This window comes from Schistocerca piceifrons, chromosome 8 (assembly GCF_021461385.2).
Source record: "Schistocerca piceifrons isolate TAMUIC-IGC-003096 chromosome 8, iqSchPice1.1, whole genome shotgun sequence".
Lineage (NCBI taxonomy): Eukaryota > Metazoa > Arthropoda > Insecta > Orthoptera > Acrididae > Schistocerca > Schistocerca piceifrons.
The window spans coordinates 489,156,561-489,173,976 of NC_060145.1; the positions used below are offsets into that span (position 1 = coordinate 489,156,561).

At 43.1% G+C, this 17,416-nt stretch overlaps 1 protein-coding gene across 1 annotated transcript in view; it reads right to left on the reverse strand.

Annotated features, from left to right (window-relative positions):
• LOC124711863 (ankyrin repeat, PH and SEC7 domain containing protein secG-like) overlaps positions 1 to 2,056 on the reverse strand; it is a 79,398-nt gene extending 77,342 nt beyond the window's left edge. The window contains exon 1 of the mRNA XM_047242100.1: positions 2,010 to 2,056. The gene's annotated coding sequence lies outside the window, so the exon portion shown is untranslated. The remainder of the gene's footprint in view (positions 1 to 2,009) is intronic.
• Positions 2,057 to 17,416: the final 15,360 nt, after the last annotated feature.

The window sequence follows — 17,416 nt, forward strand, 5'->3', positions numbered from 1 at the left end:
AACTTGAGATCCCCTGTCGATAGCGGCCATTACTTCGTGCGTTGCACAAGGACGATGTTTTCTGAAACTGTGCTGATTACGTATCAATAGATCGTTCCCTTCGAGGTGATTCATAATGTTTCAATACAATATATGCTCCAAAACCCTACTGCAAACCGACGTCAATGATATAGGTCTGTAGTTCGATGGATTACTCCTACTACCCTTCTTAAACACTGGTGCGACCTGCGCAAATTTTCCAATCTGTAGGTACAGGTCTATCGGTGAGCGAGCGGTTGTATATGATTGCTAATAAGGGAACCTTCCCATCGCACCCCCCTCAGATTTAGTTATAAGTTGGCACAGCGGATAGGCCTCGAAACACTGAACACAGATCAATCGAGAAAACAGGAAGAAGTTGTGTGGAACTATGAAAAAAATTAGCAAAATATACAAACCGAGTAGTCCATGCGCAACATATGCAACATCAAGGACAATGTGGGCTCAGGAGCGCCGTGGTCCCGTGGTTAGCCTGAGCAGCTGCGGAACGAGAGGTCCTTGGTTCAAGTCTTCCCCGTAGTGAAAAGTTTACTTTCTTTATTTTCGCAAAGTTATGATCCGTCCGTTCGTTCATTGACGTCACTGTTCACTGTAATAAGTTTAGTGTCTGTGTTTAGCGACCGCATCGCAAAACCGTGCGACTAGTAGGCGAAAGGACGTGCCTCTCTAATGGGAACCGAAAAAATTTGATCGCAAGGTCATAGGTCAACCGGTTCCTCCACAGGAAATCACGTCTGATATATTCTATACGACACTGGTGACGGCATGTGCGTCACATGACAGGAATATGTTGTCGACCAACCTAAATTGTACACTTGGCAAATGGGTAAAAAGATTCTTCTACCTTGCCCGATTTAGGTTTTCTTGTGGATGTGATAATCACTCCCAAAAAAGTGATGAAGACATAAACGGCAACAAATGAATGCAACAGTTTCGATGTTTGTTTAGTTGTAGCGTCCCCATACTACGGCGCAGTTACCTCGCATCGGACGGACGGACAGATAATAATTGTCTGAAAATAAAAAATTAAAAGTTTTCCCTCGAGGGAAGACTTGAACCAAGGACCTCCCGTTCCGCAGCTGCTTACACTAACCACGGGACCACGGCGCTCCTGAGGCTGTACTATCTTTGACGTTTAATATCTTGCGCATGGACTACCCAGTTTGTATATTTCGCTTATTTTTTCATAGTTCCACACAACTTCTTCCTGTTTTCTCAATTGATCTGCGTTCAGTTTTTCAAGGCCTATCCACTGTGCCGACTCATAACTAAATCTGAGGGGGGTGCGATGGGGAGGTTCCCTTGTAAGTAGGGAGCTATTGTATTAGCGTAATCTGAAAGGAACCTAAACGGTATACAGTCTGGACCTGAGGACTTGCCCGTCTCAAGCGATTTAGTTGCTTCGCAACCCTTGTATCAAGAAAACATAGCACGTAACAAATACAAGTACTGTTAGTACCGCTAATACTTAAATTATGCTATGAGAAGCAGTAGTGTGCTAAAGTGCGTAGCTGACGCTTGCCGATACAGGATTGAATCGTCCGCCCCCGGTAGCTGAGTGGCCAGCGTGACAGAATGTCAATCCTAAAGGCCTGGGTTCGTTTCCCAGCTTGGTCGGAGATCTTGTCCGCTCAGGGACTGGGTATTGTGTTGTCCTAATCATCATCATTTCATCCCCATCGACGCGCAAGTCGCTGAAGTGGCGTGAAATCGAAAGACTTGCACCCGGCAAACGGTCTACCCGACGGGAGGCCCTAGTCACACGACACTTACTTACTTACTTACAGGATTGCATCGGAAGAGCTGTTGCGCCATAGATCGTGGAAAAGAGAGGAAACTCAGTTTTTTCCTTTAGTGATCCTGATCACTTTTAAGAGCGGCGTAGCACCGAGTACAGGTGACCGTTAAGTTGAGGAAAGTGGTAGAGACAGCACAGCGCACGGTGATGGAAGAAATACGTAGAGACTTACGGAACGCGGTCTGCTCTGCCCCGCGCCGCAGCAGCCTGTGAGTCGGATCGCCACCCGTTCTGTCAGCAGTCTCCTCTCCGCTCTGCCTCCCCCCCCACCCCTCTCCCTCCCTCCCTCCCTCCCTCCCACCGACACCAAGGGCACATTGATAATAGGGCCAATCGCGCTGGCCCCCTTCTCATCTCGTGGCCTCTGCCGACTCGTCTGCACGGTGGCCACCGCGGGGTGTGCACTCCGGCGCCTTCCTCCCGCCTCCTCTTGAGACATGCTGCCCACGAAAAGTTAGTAGCCTCAGGAGACGTCACGCACTCACCGTCAACACCGCCCCAGCCTCGACAACGGCCTCAGTTCCTGAAGAATACAGTCCACCACGTTCTGAAGACCGGCATATAACTGACGATTGGATCCGAAGAGCTACTGAATAGAGAATATCGTAATTCCTAGTTTTTTACACGCTGTTCCAAATGGCTTCAGAAAGCTTTTTTGGCCCTGAGGCGGATCGATTTAGCAGGCACTCCCCAGCCGAGCAACGACTGGGCGCCCGAGTGCTCGTCAAAGCAGGGACACGTCTGTGCAGCGCTGAGGACGCGCCTATTGTCCTCTCGTCCACACCATACCCGTCATGGAGGGGAAGAGAAAGCGCAACACTTGCACAACGTGGACGTTGAAGTAAATATCGTACCTAAGTGAACAGGTCATGTTTGTGTGTTGTGGTCTTCAGTCCAAAGACTGTTTTGATGCAGCTCGCCATGCTACTCTATTCTGTGCAATCTTCTTCATCTCCGAGTAACTACTACAACCTACATCCTTTTGAATCTCCTTACTGTATTCGTCTCTCGGTTTCCCTCTACTATTTTTACCCTTCACTCTACACTCCAGTACTAATTTCGTGATCCCTTGATGCCTCAGAACCTGTCCTACCAAACTGATCCCTTCTTCTACTCAAGTTCTGCCACACATTCCTCTTCTCTCCATTTCTGTTTAGTACCTCCCCATTACGTACGTGATTTACCCATCTAATCTTAAGCATTCTTCTGCAGCACCGCATTTCAAAACCTTCTATTCTCTTCTTGTCTAAGCTGCTTGTCGTCCATGTTTCATAGCCATTCATGGCTACACTCCATACAAATACTTTCAGGAAGAACTTCCTGACGCTTACATCTATACTCGATATTAACAAATTTCTCTTCTTCAGAAACTTTTTCCTTGCCATCGCCAGTCTACATTCTGTACCCTCTCTACTTCGACCATCGCCAGTTATTTTACTACTTTAAGTGTCTCATTTTCTAATCTGATTCCCTGAGCATCGCCTGATTTAACTCGACTACATTCCATTATCCTCGTTTTCCTTCTGTTGATGTTCATCTTACGAGGGTGATTTGAAAAGTTATCGGAATCACCACGAGAGGTCAGCACTAGCGCAACGTGTTGTTCATGTGATATTCATTGGGCAGTTGCCTGTAAAAATATCGAAAATGTTCAGTTGCATTCAACTTCTACCAACAACAGTATACACGAAGTGGTTATTCAAATCGGAGGGAACACCATAAGCAACACACACAAACCTCCCGTAGCCTCCTGGCCACCACAAGTCCTACCACTACTGCAGCACGCATCTCTCTATGTAGGTCACTACAACAATCGTCACATCCAATGGAAATACAAAGAGAACGATTACAATGGCGAGGCACTTGCAAACTGGGCGGATGGAAACAAAATGTACCTCGTATTTGACGCAAAGGATAGAGATTTCTTCAAATCGGCAGCATGGAGACGAGGATATAACCCGGATCTATGGTTCGAGACCACAGACAACGAAAACATACCGCGGAAAATCTCTGGTAATACTCTACCAGATTTCCAACACAGCCAACATCGACCCGCTCCAATAGACATTGTAATAACTATTCCCCTAGTTCCTTTCCTAGCCTTTTTCTAACAATCTGGATGGATACCTGCTACTCTAAAGGTTTGTTGGAGTGGTCATAAGCTCCGCAAAAAAGACAATACCTAGACGATTCCGTAAACCCAGGCTGGAACAAAGAATGTGAAAATCAGTACCAGGCATTCCTCAACAGCAACGACCAGGAAATTGCTGACGACCTACTGCACAAACTTGATGTGGCTCGACGAGAACGAGGGATGAAAACCGTTCAAGAACTAGACTTCAAACCGTCTAGTAGAAAAGCATGGTCCCTTTTAAGAAAACTAAATGACAGCTATAGGAGCGTCCACAAAGAAATACCGATACATCCAAACGAGACTGCCTCCCATATGGTGTCAACCTCTGAAACTCCGCGAGATAGAGCTCACACCACTCAGATAAAGCATGAGCTCACAACATTAAAATCTCTCGGCGACGACCAAACTGAATTTTCCCGTCCATTCTCGGCAGAAGACATAACGAGTGCCCTCGAAGACGTAAAATAGGGCAAAGCACCTGGATTTGATGGAGTCCACCGGAATTTCTTCTGAACTGCGGAAAATATGGGAAAAGATAGCAAAATTCCTTACAGATATTGTAACATATGACATAGTCCCTCAGCCAGGGAAGCCAAGTAAGGAACGAAAGAGCTACCGCCCACTCGCATTATTGAGATCTGTCTATAAACTCCTTGAAAGACTTCTTTCTCTATAACCGCATTGCCACCAAAATTCCGGAGTCAGTTCCCGTGGAGCAAGCCGGGTTCCGCCCTGCGCTTAGCTGTACAGACCACCTTATGTCACTACCTACATACGTCGAGGCTGGGTAACAAAAGGAATTAAAAACATCGCTGTTTTCATAGATCTGTCTGCTGCCTACGACACTGTCTGGAGATATGGCCTATTGTGCAAATTCATGCGAACAATCCCTTGCCTGAGAACTACCACACTTACAGATGCTTGCTGCCAGAACATACCAACTAGTAACAGGAGAACTGATAAGCGTCCAAAGAACCCTGAACAATGGCCTACCGCGGGACTCCGTGTTGGCTCCAGTACTTTTCAGCTTTTATATTGCCGATATGCCATCCACATCTTCCAGGATGTTTGGGTACCCAGTCGATTGGGTCTTGCCAACACAACACAAGAACTTTGAGGTCATGGAAACAACCTTGACATCTGACTTGGAGGCATTAAGTAAATGGAGATTACTGCCAAATCCTACAAAAACCGAAACTACATGTTTCCATCTCATTAATAAATTAGCAAGCAAACAACTTGACGTTCGTCTCGATGCAAATCGGCTCCGATCTAATGAGCATCCAAAGTACCTTGGAGTCACTTTTGACAGAGCGCTCACTTGTAAACGACGTCTGGAAAATACTGCAGCCAAACTAAAGACGAGGAATAATATTCTCCAGAAGCTGTGCGGCACTACTTGGGGCTCCCCGGCTGACACGCAACGCACGCCGGCTCTCGGACTGGTCTACTCGGCCGCGGAGTACTGCGCTCCGGTCTGGATAAACAGTGTCCACACAACAAAGAAAGAAAAAAAGTCGACGTGCAGCTGAATAGCAGGATGCGAACTGTCAGCAGAACCATGAGATCAATCCGAACACATTGGCTGCCAATTCTAAGGCACATACCACCTGCGGACCTACGTCGGAAGAATGCTCTTCTCCGGGAATACAGGAAGATGCTCGACAACGCCCAGCTCCGTATACACTGCGAAATGCCTGACCTGGAAAGAAACAGACTACGGTCTAGACATCCAACGATGATAACAGCCAAGAAATTACAAAGTGTAAACTTTGATGCAATAAAGATCTGGAGGGAACAATGGCGAGAGGTGTATCCTGAGCATTGTCAAGCCCTCACCTGCACCACTGAGAGACCGCCCGGATATGAACTACTACGTAAAATATGGTCATCCCTTAACAGAACACGGACATATCACGGTGCAGATATTCCTTACAAATGGGGAAAAACCAACTCCCAAATGTGACTGCGGAGCCAACAGATCATCTGCCCCATCGTCCAAGAGTGCGACAGAAGAGCTTACAGTGGTACGTTTAGTGGTTTTCTGATGCCAACAGACGCCGCAAAAGACTTTATATATAATTTTGATGTTAGCATTTAATTGTATTGACCATATATAATCTTGATGTCTCTATTTAATTGTATTGCCCATTATCTGTATGTTTTATTCTGTTTTTAAGTATATGTATGTTTAATCATTTGTAAGAAGAGTAGAATGACGTGCACTGGCATACGGTAAATAAAACTTGCCACGTCAGTGCTCTTGGAAGAGAGCGGTGGCGGTGACGTGGCTCTGTTGTTCCCGCGTAGTGATTTGCGAAGACGGAAAAAAATCGAGATTCGAGCAGTGATTATGCACTTCGTAAAGAAAGGTATGAAAGCAAAGGACATTCATGCCTATTTCCAGAACAGACTGGAGGAATCTGCTCCTTCATATTAAACTGTTGTCAAGTCGACAAATCAGTTTAAATTTGGTGGGGAGACCTTAAATGATGATCCGCGCAGTTGTCGGCCAAAATGTGTCACTTCTCCAGTAATAATTGCAAAAGTGCCAAAGACTGTCCTCGAGGATCGCCAATTGAAAGTATATGAAATTGCTCACGCTTGCCAGATGTCATATGAAAGGGTATTTCACATTTAGCTGAAGAATTAGAAATGAAAAAATTATCTGCAACATGGGTGCCGCGACTCTTGACGTTGGATCAAAAACGCATGAGAACATATCGATACCATGTTTGGCCCGTTTTAGGAGAAACGAACAAGATATTTTGCCCCTGTTTGTAACCACAGATGAAACTTTGGTCCACTACTATACCCCAGAGACAACACAACATTCAAAGCAGTGGAAATATGATGATTCTCCGCCACCAAAGGAAGCAAAGACAATTCCTTCGGCAGGTTATGAGATCAGTGTTCTTTGATGCGAAGGGGATTCTGTTTATAGATTATCTCCCCACTGGGCAAACAGTTACTGTAGGATACTATGCTAGCCTCCTGGACAAACTGCAACAAAAGAAACGCGAAAAAAGGCCAGATTCAGCAAGAAAGAAACTCGTCTTACATCAAGACAAAGGGCTCCCGCACATATGTGCCGTTGCCATGGCAAAATTACACGAACTAAGATATTAATTGTTGCCACACCAGCCTTATTCACCTCATAGGGCTCCGTCACACATCCACCTCTTGCCGGCCGGTGTGGCCGAGCGGTTGTAGGCGCTACAGTCTGGAACCGCGCGACCGCTACGGTCGCAGGTTCGAATCCTGCCTCGGGCATGGATGTGTGTGATGTCCTTAGGTTGGTTAGGTTTCAGTAGTTCTAAGTTCTAGGGGACTTATGACCTCAGAAGTTAAGTCCCATAGTGCTCAGAGCCATTTGAACCACTTTTGAACTTCCATCGCTTCCCAAAATTGAAAATTTTTCTTGGTGGACGAAGATTCACTTCAAACGAAGAACTGATAGCCGGAGTTGACAACTATTTTGGAGGCCTGGAGGAAACTCATTTCCGAGATGGGATGAAGGCACTGAAACATCGTTGGGCCAGCTGCATTAATCTACAAGGAGACTGCATTGTAAAATAAAAAAAGGTTCAGGGATGAAGTACTTTTTCTCTGTTCCGTTTCGAGAACTTTTCAAATCACCCTCTTAGATACTCCTTTCAAGACACTGTTCATTCAGTTCAACTGTTCTTACAAGTCCATTGCTGTCTGTGACAGAATTGGTATGTCATCAGCAAACTTCAAGGTTTTTATTACCTTTCCCCGGATTTTATTTCCTGCTCTAAATTTTTCTTTGGTTTTCTTTCTTGCTTGTTCAATGTACAAACTGAATAACATTGCTGGAAGGCTACAACCCTGTCTCTCTCCTTCCCAACCACTGCTTCCCTTTCATGCCCCTCCACTCATATAACAGCCATCTGGTTTCTGTACAAATTGTAAATAACCTTTCGTTCCCGGTATTTTACCACTGCCACCTTCACAATTTGAAAGTGACTGTTCCAGTCAACATTGTCAAATTTCTCTAAGTCTACAAATGCTATAAACGTACGTTTGCCTTTACTTAAGCTAGCTTCTAAGATAAGTCTTAGAGCCAGTATCACCTCGCGTGTTCCTACATTTCTACGGAATGAGTTTGATCTTCCCCGAGGTTGGCTTCTACCAGTTTTTCCATTCGTCTGTACAGAATTTGTGTTAATATTTTGCAACCGCGATACCTCGGTAATTTTCACGCCTGTCAGCACCTGCTTTTTTTGGAATTGGAATTATTATGTGCTTCTTGAAGTCTGAGGCTATTTCGCCTGTCTCATACATTTTGCCCACCAGATGGAAGAGTTTGGCCATGGCTGGCTCTCCCAAGGCTATCAGTAGTGCTAACGGGATATGGTCTACTCCCGGAGCCTTGTTTCTAGTTAGGTCTTTCATTGCTCTGTCAAATTCATCACGCAGTATCACATCTCCCATCTCATCTTCATCTATGTCCTCTTCCATTTCCGTCATATTGCACTCAAGTAGATCGCCTTGCATAGACCCTCTATATACTCCTTCCACCTTTCAGCTTTCCCATTTTTCCTTAGAACTGGTTTACCAGCTAAGCTCCTGATATTCATATTGAGAGACCCTGCTCAACCCGCAGGACAGGTCAGTTAGTTTCAGTTGTGGAAAGGGACCAAAATAAGCAGCTGTCAGTTACGCTCGAACATACAACCTTTTATTTTATCAAACACAACAAGAGCCAGAGTTAAAAAAAAATACACAGCTTTAGTTTTGGAACTTAATTAGCGGTTGAATGCGCGGTACTATCTCATGCCTTAAGGGCAAGTCCACTTTAATTTAAAAACGGCTGAAAGCCAACTTAAGGCTCGACCAAAATCATTTAAAAGCCTTATCTTAAAACAGCTCCTTAATCAGGCTGCGGGTCCAAAAAGTCTGACACTTTAAGAGGAAACAACTTAAATTCAAAATCGGCTGAAGGCCCAACACTTAAGGCTCAATAACATTAATTTTAAAAATGCCAAAGGCTTTACATAAAGTAGTTCTTAAATTAAGCTGAAGGCCCGAACCATCTGACAGATTAAGAGCAGAACAACTTTAATTCAAAATCGGCTGAAGGACCAAATAATCTGACACTTTAAGAGCAAAACAACTTAAATTCAAAATCGGCTGAAGGCCCAACACTCAATAACATTAATTTTAAAAATGCCAAAGGCTTTACATAAAGCAGATCTTAAATTAGGCTTAAGGCCCAAACCATCTGACGCCTTAAGGGCAAAATAACCTTAATCTATAAACCTGCTAGTAGCCATACAAGTACAAAAACCAAGACCAAACAAGAAAAGGCAGTATACCCGAGAGCGCTCAGAAGTTCCAAGGTTTGACCTGTAATTCAAACACTAACGCTTGTTTAGGTGGGACAGGCAATCGACTCAACAGTTGTTGATCCGACGACAACCCAACTGACAGTCAATGGACCCACCGATAATCTAACCTATGCTTCACCCGACCAGCACACAACAGGGAGATCAATGGAACAACGTAGAAGGTATTGGCGCCCACAACCAATTATACAGTGAGCTGTCAAACTACACACCGTGCTGGACAGCGACAACACGATGAGGAAAATACACTGCCTGAATTTACGTCAATGGCCAGCGCAGGTAACTGGAATATTAACGGCCACAAGGCAGAAGATACCGCTGGTGCACTTTCAAATAACCAAGTACAGTTAAACTCCACCGGAGGGTGGCTAAAATTGGCCAACTTGAAAACACGCGTTGTTGCTCGTGGGAATATTCCAACAGCCGACAACGAACTCCAAACGACACATTGTGAACAGTCGTGACTTGTTGGTAGATTAAAACACAACATTCATGTCCAGGATCGGTGAGCCACGAACCTCATAGCAATGGGAACAGCACATCACACCCCGACACCGCATGGAGGCCGCCATCGGGCCCGGCCAAACTACGCGCCGCGGAGATTTCCTCACTGCACCACTCCAACCGACCGACCCGCAGGCCCGGAAACGGTGAAAGGACCAAGTATGCGTCGGCCGATGAGACGACCAACCAACGGTCGTCCCGCTCCAATCTCCCTCCGTCGGACAATTCATGTGTGTCGTCAGTGGTCGGCGAGCACCTGCTGCCGGCGCGTCACTATCGCCCCGTCCCCGGCTTCACTGCTTCTGCGTCCCGACTGCACTGCTGGTCCGTCCTAAACTGACTGCCAGACACACGACGTCCCGGAAATACTATCGGTCGCTCCCATCAATACGCACTGCTGCTGCCGCTCACGGCCAGTAAATGGAATAAGAAAACGAGGGTGCAGTACGGTAATAGAAGATGACAAACAATAAATGGGATAAACATGAGCCGTACATGGCTCTCATACAGATGGTTCTCTTTTCTCCAAAGGTCTCTCTAATTTTCCTGTAGAGGCATTTATCTTTAGTGATATATGTGTCTACATCTTTACATTCCCGATTAGCCGTTTTGTGCTTCCTGTCGATCTCATTTTTGAGACGTTTGTATTCCTTTTTGACTGCTTCATTTACTGCATTTTTGTATTTTCTCTTTTCATCAATAAAATTCAATACTTCTTGTGTTACCCAAGGATTTCTAGAAGCGCTCGTCTTTTTACCTACTTGATTCTCTGCTGCCTTCACTATTTCATCTCTCAAAGCTACCCATTCATCTCCTAGTGTATACCTTTCCCCTGCTCTTGTGAATCGTTCACTAACGCTCTCTCTGAAACTCTTAACAATCTCCAGTTCTTTCAGTTTATCCAGATCCCAAATTTCTACCTTTTTGCAGTTACTTCAGTTTTAATCTGCAGTACATAACCAACAAATTGTGGTCAGAGTCCACATCAGCCTCTGGAAATGTCTTACATTTTAAAACGTGGTTCCTAAATCTCTGTCGTACCATTATATAATGTATCTGATACCTTCCAGTGTCCCCAGGCCTCTTCCACGTATACACCCTTCTTTCACGAGTCTTAAACCAAGTGTTAGCGATGATTAAGTTACGCGCTGTGCAAAATTCTACCTGGCGGTTCCTCGATCATTCCTTACCCGAGTCGATATTAACCTACTTCTTTTCCTTCTCTTCCTTTTATTACTATCGAATTCCAGTCCTCCGTGACTATTAAATTTTTGTCTTCCTTAACTATTTGAATAATTTCTTTTATCTCTTCATACACGTCTTTAATCTCTTCATCATCTGCGGAGCTAGTTTGGATGTAAACTTGTACTGCTGTGGTGGCCATAGGCTTCGTGTCTATCTGGGCTACAGTAATGCGTTCACTACGCTGTTCGTAGCAGCTTAACCGCGTTCCTGTATTTTTTTTTAATTTATTAGTTATTGATCCTACTCCTGCATTGCCCCTATTTGATTTTGTATTTATGACCCTGTATTCACTCGATCAGAAGTCCTGTTCCTCCTGCCAACGAGCTTAACTAATTTCTACTACATCTAACTTTAACCTATCCATTTCACTTTTTAAATTTTCTAACCTACCTGCACGATTAATGGATCTGACATTCCACACTCCATTCCGCAGGACGCCGGTTTTCTTTCTTCTGATAACAACGTCCTCCTGAGTAATCCCTGCCCGGAGATCCGAATGGGGGACTATTTTACCTCCGAATATTTTACCCAAGAGGATGCCATCATCATTTAACCATACAGTGAAGCTGCATTCCCCTGGGAAAAATTATGGCTGTAGTTTCCCCTTGCTTTCAGCTGTTCGCGGTACAGCACAGCAATGCTGTTTTGGTTGATGTTACAGCGCCAGTTCAGTCAATCATCCAAATCGTTGCCCCTGCAACTACTGAAGAGGCTGCTGCCCCTCTTTAGGAACCACACGTTTGTCTGGCCACTCAACAGATACCCCTCCGTTGTGGTTGCACCTACGGTACGGCTGTATGTGTCGCTGAGGCATGCAGGTCGTATTTATGGAAAGAAAACAGCATTAAAACATCACAGAACCACGGAGACCGTGAACTGCATCTTCCATATGTGACGGGTTGCATTGTCTGTGCACTCCCCAATTCGCATCTTTTGATAAGAAGCACAAATGTGACCCATTAGACCGTATTACACTCCAGTAGCCACTACTGGCCAGTTATTATGTCGTTTGGGGATGTGCACTGTTACGTGCTGCTATGAGGAACGGCCTTTTTCGAGGAACCAGAAGGCAAATGTCCATTGCGTGTAGTTCCCTTAGCAATATTCGCTGGGAAACTTGCTGAACTGGGTCTGAATGCAGTGACAGCAGTAATTCCTATCTGGTTCGGAAACCGACTCTGATTAACAAGGTGTGGTAGTTCTCTACCGATCCTGCCAGTTAGAATCTTCTTAAAACCAGTGCTTTTGCGTCACGTTATATAGTTGTGCACCATTACTTGCAGACACGTTGCAGTTCGCATCGATACACCCAGAAATTGGCCTAATTTACCTTCGATATAGTCAGACGTCCAAACACGATAGTACTTTTCTCCCAATTTATCACTTTTCCATACCGACCTATGCTACCGTGATGATTCCATACGAACGGCTAGTACATTCGACCACCTCATACCAATTACTGACGTCGACACTGGAGGGTCAGATGACCGCCCGGTACCAGATGTACAACATCTACCAACACAGAACATATCAGCAACGAAAAAACTGAGGACAATATAATCCATGGAAGTATCCAAGAAGCAGTAAGGTTACCGTCTCAATATTTTCTTATGTCTTAGAATCGTCATACTATTCCATTTTTGTTGTTGTTGTACTGTTCGGTACAAAGGTTGGCTTCATGCAGCTGTCGATATTACTCTATCCTGGGTAAGCCTCACCATGTCTGCATAACTGCTGCGACCTACACCCATCTGAACCTGGTTACTGTATACCAGCCTTGGTCTCCCACTGCAGGTTTTACCTCTTACACTTCATGACATGACCTAATTGACCATTCCTTGATGCTTCAGTTCATGTCCTAGCAACTAATCTCTTCTTTTAGTAAAGTTGTGCCAAAAAGTTCTTTTCTTCCTAATTAAATTTAGTATATCTTCATTTCTTTTTAGAATTACTCATCTAATCTTCAGCGTTCTTTGGTAACACTACATTTCAAAAGCGTATCTTCTTGTTTGAGCTGGTTATTGTCCACGATACACTTCCGTGTTGGGCTATATTTCAGACAAATACCCTCGAAAAATATTTACTATTAAAAACAGTCTTGACCACGATTTATTTATTAAGGTGGTCGCCTTCAAACCTACAAGAAAATACATAAAGTTATAAAGCTATTAAACAATGAATTACCATTGAGTAGGAATCTCTTTCTGCTGGAGAATCACTACTGGAGAAACCAGTGCACATCTTACTATATATAATGAAGGCTCCGCCCACTTCTGACGGAATGATGTCATTACTAACCAACGAGTTACAAGTCGAATAACAATGTAAAATTTCTTAGTTAAAAGAACATTGTCATGAAATAAGAATAAACACGCACTAAACTTAGCTTATTAAACAGGTATTGTCAATTAAAAAGAGTTAAAAAATATTTAAATATGTAGGATAAATGAACTTCGGTTTGGCAGTACATGGGGTGCCCTCTCAAGGCCTGTTAGTGAACCACTTGGAACCACTGGTTGCCATGGTGAAGTTGGACGCCGTTCCAAAGATGAGGCAGCAGGCTTCTTTGCATTGAAGTCGTTGTAAAGTCGATAGGCGAACTAGTGGTTGCCATGGTGAAGACAAACGCCAGTGCAAAGATGTGGCAGCAGGCTTCTTTCTAACCAAGTTGCTGCGAAAGTGGAACGGCGGAGACTGACACGTCAGGCGATGTATTATTGAGCAGCAACATGTCTATAGTGAAAAAATTTTCAATGAGTAGGCTGCAATAATCTTTTGCTGACATGTATACTACATGCTGCACAAACACGATACGAAGTAGTTGTCCATATTTAGGAAATTTTGTCTATGTACATCGCATTTTTTTTATTTTTTATTTTTTTTTTATGTTTTTAATTACATGTGACAATTTTTAAAGGCATTGCTATTCCTTAGGTTGCATGCCAGTCTTATAAACAAATGAAAATAATAAAAATGGAAGGAATTTAAAATTATAATACTATAAGCCGTAGTGCCAAAAATAAAAAGATGTGAATTAGAAATATGCTGTCCAAAAGCATATAAGCAAACATTCTGAAACAGATAGTCAGTCATAATGTTTGGTGAAATAAAATTATAAAGTAAAGATAAAATATTTCCTAAAAGTCTTAACAATTTTAAAAAACAACAAATGCTTCCTAACAAATTCGTATTAGATGTTGACAAACTCCTCCTTTTCAAAAATTCATTTCACGTTTTACCCGCTCTATATTTTATATCTTCTCTAATTCGCTAATGACAGTTACTTTTGCAACGTAAATAGTAGAATACATCTACAACCCTTACTGTGTCATTTCCCAGTTTAATTCTTTGAGCATCACTCGATTTAATTCGACTACATTCCATTATCCTTGTTTCAGTTTTGTTGACGCTAGTCTTATAATATGTCTTCAATACAGTATTCATTACGTTCAACTGATTTACCAAGTCTTTTGCATCACTGGCATACTTCCCATTCAATCGGAAAACCGGGAAGTTTTTATTTCTTCAACTTGAATTTTAATTTCCTTAACAAATTTCTCCTTCGTTTCTTTCGGAGATATTCCCAACGCTGTCTCGCTTTCTCAACAACTACGACTTCCATTTCACGTCAATCGGATGCAGTCTAGTCTTTACACGGGTTGTAAATAATTTTTCGCTCGTTGTAATTTATACGTGATACCTACAACACTCAAAGAGTGTAGCTGACTCAACAGTGTCACAAACCTTATCCAAATCTACCAAAGCTATAGACATAGGTTTGCCTTTCTTCAACCTATCACCCAGGCTATGTCATACGACCACTATTGCCTTATTTGTTCCTAATTTTTCTGGAACCCTCATTGGTCTTCATCCCGAAGTATGAGAGTACTTCGTCTGTGTCAAATGTCTTGCACACCAGGTGGCATGATTTGTCCATGTGCCACTCTCCCAAGCATCTCAGTAATTCTGAGGAAATGACGAAGGCACCGTGGGCCCTTTTCTACATTAAGTCTTTCAGTGTTGCGTCATATTCTTCTCTTAGAATACCTTCCATCTCATATATTATCCTAAGTTATTTTCTCTCGTATTCGTTGATTATGTACCTCTTTTCAACTGCTACGTGTTCTTTCCGGTACTACTTTGTACCCAGTGCACTCGCAATTCCGCGTTCTACTCATGCCTGTTCTGTGATACACTTGTTTGATTTCCTGCGTCCCCCACCATTTCCCAGCTTTCATCTCCCCAGTGTTTCAGTAATTCCATTGTTAAGTAACACTATTTTCTTTTCGAAGATTTGAGTGTACATTACAGATTTTAACAGTAGTTTCAAATTGGCTCGAAAGTGTTTTCATTCTGTGTTGACGTTTAGTTGTACTAGAGAAGAGCAGTAAGAAGTCTTCAACAATATGAAGGTCGTTTCGGTACATTCCTTTAACACGCATTATCTGTTCGTTTCCCGTTGTGAGAACGCGACAACTCCTCCCGCTCCTAGGGCTGCTCAGAACAGTCCTAGACTTCTTCATGTCTGCCTGCTCTTGCTCTCTCCAGCTCTGCGTTTCTCTCAGTCCCGGTTAAATACAGTGCATACTGTGGCGCTGATACGTTCGTATATTCCGCAGTGTACTAACAAAGACTGAATGAAGCCCTTCTTTCTCAAGGGTAGCCAGTACATGTTCTGTTGAAACCTGGTCTAAAGCTTCCGTAAAATCTTTGGAAGTCAAAATAAGTGCTAGTTCACAATCATTACGTTGCTCCACAATTACACTCACGTCTTGCAAATGGTCCTTTCTCCAATATTCGCTTCTAAACACAGCTTTTTCCTTGGTCTGTTTAAAGTCCAGCGCTTCTCGTTTTCCATGCAACGATAATAATTTTAGTGAATATGTTGTACAGTGTGGAGAGATAGGTGATATGTGAATAACTGTTTAATCGTAGTCTTGTAAAATCAAACAGTACTGACGCGTTATTTGGGAACTGATCTACTGCACACAAATTCTGATCGTACCGTCTGTGGTTTTACTGTTTTGTGATGGAAATTTCACCATTTAGAGACGTATTTTCTTCCTCAACGCTATGAATGTCTTTATCTATACTATCTGGTCTTCCGTCTACATTTCAATTTCTTTTTTATTTTCCTCAGTCTTTTCATTGGTTATATGTTACCCGTCACAAACTCCTCTCCTCCAGCAGCCTCTTCATCTCAGAGTAGCACTTTCACCGTATATCCTCAATTATTTGAATTATTTGCTCGATGTATTTCAATCTCTTACACTACAGTTTTTGCCCTCTGCAGCTCGCTCTGGTACCATGGGAGTCCCGTGATGGCTTAACACAAGTCCTATCATTTTGTCCGTTCATCCTTTCAGCGTTTTCCATAAGCTCATTTCTTCGCAGATTCCGTGGAGAACCTTCTCATAATTTATTAGTCGACCAAAACATTCCTCTGTAGCGCAACATCTCAAATAAATACTTCAATTCTTTTCCGGCTTTTCCACTGCCCACGATTCACCGCCGTAGACTGTTGTGCTCCAAACGCACATTCTCAGAAATTTCTGCCTCATGTTATTGTGTATACTTGATACCAGCACACTTTTCTTGGCCACAACTGCCCTCTTCGTTTGTGTTATTCTGCTTTTTATGTCCTTCTTGCTTCGTCAGTCACGGGTTATTTTCCTTCCAAGGTAACATAATTCCGTAACTTCGTCAAATTTGTTATCACTAATTTTGATGTTAAGTTACTTACTACTCTAATTTCGCTGCCTCTCATTATTTTGGTCAGATGGTTTACTCTCGTTCCATATTCTGTTCTCATTAGACTGTTCATTCCTTTCAACAGATCTTCACTTTCACTTAAGATACCCAATGTCATCAGGTGACCTTATAAGTAATATCCTTTCACCGTAAAGTTGAAGCCACACTTGAAACTTTCTTCTATTTCCGTCACTGCTTCTTCGATGTATTAATTGAACAGTAGGAGCGAAAGGCTCCATCCTCATCTTACAGAGTAACGGGCTTATTTGACCTATGTTATTGTTTGTACAACTTCTACTACTAATCGTTTAAGTCTGTAAAAACATTGATGAAGTCATTATGTACGTCTTTTTTTTGCGTGACTTTTTCTTTCTCTGTTAACATAGCTTCTCTTGTTTGTAATGATTTTTTGCGTACCGATGCAAAGTAATATGTTATGCAAAATCAGTATTGTTGTTTATCATGTAACATTATTTCCGAGTATGTACGCAGTTTCCTTCTAACTTTAGGAGCTTCCATCCGGTAGGGAAATCAATATCTGCAGAAACGTTACGAACGGTGAGAGAGTTGAGG